At 39.5% G+C, this 8,434-nt stretch overlaps 1 pseudogene; it reads left to right on the top strand.

Annotated features, from left to right (window-relative positions):
* Positions 1-7,338: 7,338 nt before the first annotated feature.
* LOC122482694 lies at positions 7,339-7,857 on the top strand (annotated as a pseudogene).
* The last annotated feature ends 577 nt before the right edge of the window (positions 7,858-8,434 follow it).

The raw sequence follows: 8,434 nt of genomic DNA, 5'->3' as shown, positions 1-8,434 counted from the left end.
GGTTTCAGATGTTCCTTGGCTTGGGACACTGTAACGCCAGTCACTGCTCCCATCTTTACATGGTCTTCTCCTCTTCTGTCTCTAATAAGGACACTTGTCATTGGATTTGAGGTCTACCTGGTTAATCCAGTATGACCCTCATCTTGAGATCCTTGATTATATCTGTAAAGACCTTTTTCTCAAATTAGGTCATATTCATGGGTTCTGTTGGCTACGACATGGACATATATTTTGGAGACCACAATTCAATGCACTATAGTTAGTCAGCATTGTTGAAAAGTAGCAAGTGTAGCAGTTAAGAGAAGTGGAGCAAGATAAAGCCAGAGACAGAGGCTAGGGCCAGATTATATATGCCTTTGAGGCCTTGTTGAGTATATCAGTTTTCTATTGCTGCATTAACTAATAACCACAAAGCTAATGGCTTTAATAACATCTATTTATTATCTCACAGTTCTGTGGGCCTGAAGTCTGGGCACAGCGTGGATCAACTGGGTCCTCAGCTCAGGACCTCACAAAGCTGAAGACAAGGTGTCCATTAAGCTGGGCTCTCATCTCAAGGCTCTAAAAAAGCTCATTCAGGTTTTAGACAGACTTCAGTTCCTTACACACATGGGCCCTTTCAGGTTCAAGGCAACAACAACATATTGAATTCTCATATTTCAAATTTCTGGCTTCCACTTCTGCTATTATCCTGAGAAATATTTCTGTTTCCAAGGTCTCATGAGATTATGTTTGGCTGGCCAGGATTATCTAAGAAAAAGCGCTATTTTAAGGTCAGATGACTAGTAATCTTAATTACATCTATCAAGTTCCTTATGCCATGACACATAAATATAGCTTTCTAAACTTCTCTTTGGTAGCACTATCAACAAGTTTTTAAGGAAATTGGAAATATTCAGAGAAAAAATCCTAACCTTTGATGTCACAGGAAACAGATAAGATTTTCCTCAATATACTCCTTGGTCAGCAACAAATACTGAACTGTCTGGAACCTGGAGTTGATTTTCTGCATCATTTCAATTAATAGTTTCAACAAAAGACTTCATTTCTAATAAAGCAATGGAGCCCGTTCTTATCATAGCTTGAACTAAAATTCCAAGTTATCATCATCCAAAACAAAGACATTCAGCTTATAAGTCAAGACTCAAATATCAATTTTTAGCCTGTACTGTTTTTGTCAATACTAAAAACATGCCCATGAGAAAACAGGTGGGAGAAGTAATGTGGAAGTGAATTTGAAATCTAGAATATTTTGATACTATTAGCCACATTGAGATTTGCAAAACCAACTGCCCTGAATCCTGAAAAATGAAACAGATTGTTTTAATCCAATGTTAGAGTAAAAGCAAGAGCTTATAGGAGGAGAAACATCAAAAATGTAAGCTCTCCTATGTGGTCATGAATTTTATGAAGTGAACAAAAGTACCACCAGAAGTGAAGAAAAATGTAAAAACTACTCGAATAAGTCATGGATTCTCAAAGAGCTATGGCCAACACTTTATATTTATTAAACGTCCCCTCTCATTTAAAACCTAAGTCAAGTCACATAGTCACTTCCTCCTTGATGCTCCTGTTTATATATCAGTCCATACCCTCAGACTATAAAATCTTTCTATGGCGAGCACTACAAAAATGCTTACAGCGTGAATGCATTTCCTTTCCCACCATAGTATCAAAGATGTTCCTACTAAGCCCAACCCAAATTCATGACCTCTCTTTTCAACAACTATGGTAGTTACATGGGAAATACTCATTTGATATCCGCTATGTATTGCTTTATATTTTTATTTTATCATGTGTGTGTGCCTTATTTCCCCCACTAGACAGTCAATTCCTTGACTACTAAAATTAGAATTACAGACTCTGTGTCTATAAAATGAAGATGATCTTTTCTATCCTAGAAGGCTGTCATGAGATAATTCAGGTGAAAATACATAGACCAGTAACTAACATGGAGAAAATTATTATTAGCTTTCATTTCCTCTCCATTTTTATAATTTTGTATTCCTCACAATTCTTACTACAGTATCTTGCACATAGTAGGTGCTCAACAAGTGCATGCTGATGCACTGTGTGCGATTCAAGTTCAAGGAAAAGTTAACGTAGGTCAAAGATTGAAGGGCAAGATCTAGGAATTGTGGCTTACTTGAGGAAACAGGAGTTCTGCTCTTGACATTGGCTCCAGCAATTGATAATTGGATAACTGGGCTATTATTGTTATTTAAAAAGCTAGAACAAATTTTTAACATGTAATAGTACTGTGGTATTTTAAACATAACCAGAAAGACAGCATGTTCAATAAAAGACGTGAAGGGGGAAAGCCAGAATTCTGCCCAAATAGAAAATGAAATGCTGCTTCCACGCAAGGTTAGGATGGTTTGGGTCATTAAGCAGAGTTTGGATTTTATTTAACAAGTAAGGATGAGAGGCGTCTGGGTGGCTCAGTCAGTTATGCATCCGACCGACTCTTGATTTTGGCTCAGGTCATGATCTCAGGGTTCTTGAGATCGAGACTTGTGTCGGACTCCGGGCTGCTTGTGATTCTCTCTCCCCTTCTCTCCGCCCCTCCCCACCTCAAAATAAATAAATAAACTTTAAAAAACATTTAACATAAAGGAAGGATGATAAGAGATAAAGAGATACCTTCAAGGCCATCCACTGATCAACAAGTTTCAAAGTGCTGACCTTATATACTAGAGCATATAACACAGCTAGCTCTCCACACTTTCTCTCCTTGTTATCTACCTCCATGGGCAGAGCCTTCTTGCTCGATGGTTTCTGACGGGTGCTTCCACCACTGCAGAAAGCAGTGGGTCTGAATGGGAAATTAGGACTTCATAACAATAACAAAAAAGTCACACTCAAATCTACTCCATTAATCTATTGCAACTTTACATTCCCCTAAACCTACTGTAAATGAATAATATGACAAAGGAACTCTCACAGACATACAAGTGACAATCTCAGGAAAATCATGCTATTTGTTTCCCAAAGAAACCTTCTTTGAGAAAGTAATTGTTGAGGCTTAAAAGACACTGAGAGAGGAGAAATAATGAAGAGGAAATGTGGCATCGGGGGAGAGATGGGGGGAGTTAAAATGAAAGGGGACACACAGAATCTGTGAGATATATTTAAATCTCAGAACCAAACTAGCTATCCAGAGGGAGCTGCTTTTCATCTTCTGAATTGACACAAGCCTTCTGAAACCTCTGTGGCTTTGACCTTTCGTTATTGCAGAACACAGCCACCTGCCTTCACCCCTCACCCGAGCCTCTCAGCTGAGGTGCGGGAGCCGATGCCCTCAGCCACTCTGCAATAGCATGAGGCTTTTGCTGTTCTCACTTCAAAACTGGCCAGATCGTGAGATGCGAAGTCTTGCAAGAAAAGGTTTTTCTCTCAGCGCCAGTGTTTTTGGTAAGAGATGTAATACATCAAAGCAGAGAAGAGATGCAATCATGCAGGGAATGATTTCAAAAACTTTAATGAACCATTTAAAATAAACTCATTTGAAGGTAATTTAACAACACCACTTTTACAATTAAAAATACTATTTTAGCATGCAAATGCAGAACATTAGTCCCATGTCAGGATGGAAAATGAAGTGAAACTGAGGGGCTTTTGAAACACGAATGCCATCTCAGTAATTTCTCATCACTCCACGGTGCTCTTAGGCAGCCTAATGAAAGAATGAATTAATTTAAACAACATTTTGTTGGAGCAATGGGGTTTGAGGAATTAAATTAACTTGATGGTTAGTTGTAAGAGCCAGGCTTGGAACTGGCATTATATTGTTACTAAAATTAATTTCTATCCTTTCCTAAGTTTTATTTGGATATTTCTTGTACTTATTCCTAAAGTATCAACCAAGGGTTTCGGCAATTAGCAGAATCCTTCATCAGTCCTTGTTGATATATTAACATTTGCTTGGAAATGTGTAGGTTGAGGCAAAATAATACTCTGGAAAAACAAACCGGACTCCAGATGTTGCCCCCCAGGAATTAGAGTAGCAGCTGAGTCTGACTTTGAAGGGTAACAGGAATAATAAGCTGGCACATGGACTAAGCCAAAAACAGCGATTCTGTCAAAAACAGTTGACAAATCACATTCACATTATACATCCATGGCTGTTCCAGGTTACAGATCTCAGCATTGCTAAGATGGGCTGCAGGTTATGGGCAATTCTCAACACACTGGCTTCAACATACAAGTTCCTTTCACACTTAGAAGTGTATCGGCATGCAATTAGCAAAAGTGACATTATAGGAACTTCTGTAAACTCAAAAATTTCAATGGTAAGTCATGAATGTTGTAACTTAACTGCTACAAAAAAGAAAATAGGTTAAAAATAATACGTATTAAAATGTCAGGTAATAACTTATTGACATGCACAGTTTCTGCTGCAAAGTATTTTTCTTTCTATAAATCTAACTCTAGTTTTTTAAGACCAGCCTCACAAGAGAATATTGAAATCACATGCTGTCTTGATAAAAACAATACTACTGCTAATAATATTTACCATGACTGAGTGGTGTTGAGTCACACATTCCAGGCACAGTTTGCATTCTCCATGAAACTCCACATAAACCCTCCAAGAAAATAGTCCCCATTTTGAGGAGAAACAAACTAGCATTCAAACTTGTCCCGGATTCTGCAGCTGGCATATGGTAGAACTAGGATTTGATTAAATGTCTACGTCCACTGCAATATGGCAGTCAAAGTCACCAATGTCCACTGTCCCATGGAAGAAAAACATCAAGATGTTAATGTGGTGGTTTCATTTTTTCTTCCTTGCATGCAAGCCTTCATAATCCAAACAAGGACCGTTCTCTTTCAAAGAGCTGTCTTGGGAGGCTACACACATATTCTTGCCAGGATGCGTTTGCTCTACGGAGAAGACCTTCACATCCAATGTGTGGGCCACGTAAGAAAAGGTCTCGTTTCTTCCCAATTTCCTGATGATTATGCAAATGCAATTTAAAAATGGGATCTCCATCTTGATCACCCACCTCATCTCTGTATAAAGTTTTCAACAAGGGCTTACAACATGTTTTGAGCAAAGACAGAATTATTAAAACATGCACATAACATCTGAGAAGACTATTTTGAAGGACATAACAGATGTTCAAAATTTTAAATTCTAATATATCTATTTTTTATAGTCTTTGTTTTTAGAATAGTTTTAGGTTTATAGCAATATTGAGCAGAAGGTACAGAAAATTCCCATATACCACTTTCTCAATACAGTTTCCCCTATTACTAACATCTGCATTTGTGTTGTGCATTTCATACAATTGATGAACCAGTATTGATGTGTTATCATTAACTAAATTGTATAACATACATTAGTGTTCAATCTCTGTACAGTACAGTTCTATGGTTCTTGACAAATGGATAATGTCACGTATCCATTAGAATATGACCCAGAATAATTCCTCTGCCCTATAAATCTTCTGTGCTTCAACTATTCCTTCCTCTCTCCCTACCCCCAAGCCACTGGTAACCACTAATCATTTTACTGCCTCCAGAGTTCTGCCTCTTCCAGAACGTCATAGCGTTGGAATCATGCAGTATGTCACCTTTTCAGATTAGCTTCTTTCACTTAGCAATATTCATTTAAGTTCCACCCATGTCATTTTATGGCTTTACAGCAACATGTTAAAAGGAAAAGTACAAGGATGTTTATCCTCTGTCTTATATGTGCATTTCAAATAAGTGCATTGGGAAAAAGACTGGAAGGGGTTGGACTGAATGCACTAGAATGGGGGGGGGGTCATGGTATGTGGTTTCTTCTGCCTATTTCCAGATTTTGGTTTTGCAGTTTTATAGAGCTATGTCTTAAAACACTGTTCATAAGGGGCGCCTGGGTGGCGCAGTCGGTTAAGCGTCCGACTTCAGCCAGGTCACGATCTCGCGGTCCGGGAGTTCGAGCCCCGCATCAGGCTCTGGGCTGATGGCTCAGAGCCTGGAGCCTGTTTCCGATTCTGTGTCTCCCTCTCTCTCTGCCCCTCCCCTGCTCATGCTCTGTCTCTCTCTCTGTCCCAAAAATAAATTAAAAAAAAAAAAGTTGAAAAAAAAAAAAAAAAAAACACTGTTCATAAAAGCAAAGAAGGAAATCAATCATATCTCCTTATTGCTCTTTTCCACTTATTTAAGCATTCTAGTTAAACACTTTTCTCTCCCACCTCTTTCCCCATATCTGGTTTATTTGTGCTGAGAGTTAAAATTATGTGCATCCTTTGACAGAGAGAGAGGAAAAGGCAACAAAGAGAAGAATATAAAAAAGGCAAGAGAAAGAAACATGTTTGGGAAGAGTCAGTAATGTTTCAGATAAACCCGTGAGTCTTCATAGCCCCCTTGCAGATATATAAATGCTTATGGCCAAAGAATACAAACATCATGTCAGTGAATTAAATGTAACTTAGTCCTGCTGAGCAGTGTCTCCAATTCAGAAAAATCACACCTCTCAGCCCAAGTCAAGTCAAAGGTAGTTCTTACTACAGCTGTGGTACATTGAGCCCTTTCTTCACATCAGAGATCATGCTAAGCACTTCACGCACATTACTTTATATGATCTTTCCAGCGCTACTATGAGATAGACACTTAACAGATGAGGTTGAAAAAGAAAGTTGGATTCAAACCCAGACAGGACTCAAAAGCCTAATCATATCTAGCAGATACTGCCGTGGGTTACAATATGTGAAATCTATACACCTTCTTATCACCAGTCTCATCTTGTACTCTAGAGCCAAGAGTTACCCTGGAGGGGAGGAGGGAGAGTGTCTGGACCAAAGACCAGCATTTAGACTGTCCCAGAGGTTTCCCATGCAAAGTGGGAGAATTCAGTAATTAATGTATCTTTAAAAGCCCTTGAATAGATATACTTCATACCCAAGATTCCCTGCCTGGGTGCACCATGAAGGGTTGCGCAGACAATCAAACCTAGATGCAAATCCCAACTCTACCTCTCTACTTCCACGTGGCTGCTCTCATCTTCAATTGCTTTAATCTACAAACTGGGGATCAAGTCAAGGGGTTACTGAATAAATATCCACTCAACGGGTCCTTTAATTTAAAAATGTAACGAAGCTCTTTATGGTGCAAAAATAGAAACTTGAGGCTCAAAACAGTTGGCACTGAGTGGCATTTATGCCATACAGTTCCTGTATACACCACCTAGTGAAGTGACCTTGGGCAAATTCTTAACCTCTGCATCTCTACTGCATCATCTACAGAATGGGGATATTAGGGCCTGGTCCTATAGGTTTTTATGAGGATTAAAATAGATAACTATAGGCCTTACAGTTGTTGCCACCCCAGAGCCACCCACACCACCCAGCCATGGTCAACCCCACCATGTTCTTTGACATCACCATAGATGGCAAGACCTTGGGCTGGCTCTCCTTCTGTTTGTAGAGAAAGTTCCAAAGACAGCAGAACACTTTTGTGCTCTGAACACCGGAGAGAAAGGATTTGGTTATAAAGTTGCCTGCTTTCACAGGATTTTTCCGGGATTTACGCACCAGAGTGGTGACTTCACATGCCATAATGGCACTGGCAGCAAGCCCAACCATGGGGAGAAATCTGATGATGAGAATTTCATCTGGAAGTACACGGGTCCTGGCCTCTCATCCATGGCACATGCTAAACCCAACACAAATGGTTCCCACTTTTTCATCTGCACTGTCAACACAGTGGTTGCTTGGATGGCAAGCATGTGGTCTTTGGCAAGGTGAAAGAGGGCAGGAATATCGTGGAAGCCATGGAACGCTTTGGGTCCAGGAATGGCAAAACCAGGAAGAAAAGCACCATTGCTGACTGTGGACAAATCTAATAAATTTCACTTGTGTTTTTTCTTAACTACCAGACCATTCCTTCTGTAGCTTAGGAGAGCAACCTTTTACCCCTACCTGCTCAAAATATCCTATAATCTTTGTGCTCTCAAAAAAAAAAGAGTATTTTCTTTACTCTTCTCCAAGTCTAGCTGAATTGCAGAGTCAAGTTTATGATTATGAAATAAAAACTAAACAACAACAAAATAAATAAATAAAATGGGTAACTATATGGTAAGAGTAATAAGGTATATTCCTCAGATTGGTTTTTTTTTAATGTTTATTTGTGAAAGTGAGAGTGAGCACCAGCAGCAGAGGGGTAGGGAGAGAGGGGAACAGAGGATCAGAAGTGGGCTCCATGCTGACAGCATCGAGCCCAATGCGGGACTCGAACTCATGAACTGTGAGATCATGACCTGAGCCGAAGTTGGATGCTCAACCAACTGAACCACCCAGGTACCCCCTCAGATTGGTTTTAGTGAGGCTATTTCTCCAAGGATTTGGGGGAAGAGGGTTTAATTATCAACACAAGAGTCAGTAACTCAGAGGATTTTCCTATGATATGAGTGAAGCTCATTCTCTTAAAACACTGGCATTGCAGCAAG

The sequence above is a fragment of the Prionailurus bengalensis genome, chromosome D1, assembly GCF_016509475.1.
Source record: "Prionailurus bengalensis isolate Pbe53 chromosome D1, Fcat_Pben_1.1_paternal_pri, whole genome shotgun sequence".
NCBI lineage: Eukaryota > Metazoa > Chordata > Mammalia > Carnivora > Felidae > Prionailurus > Prionailurus bengalensis.
The sequence above is the reverse complement of the archived record's forward strand: the minus strand, read 5'-3'. Positions and strand labels throughout refer to the sequence as shown.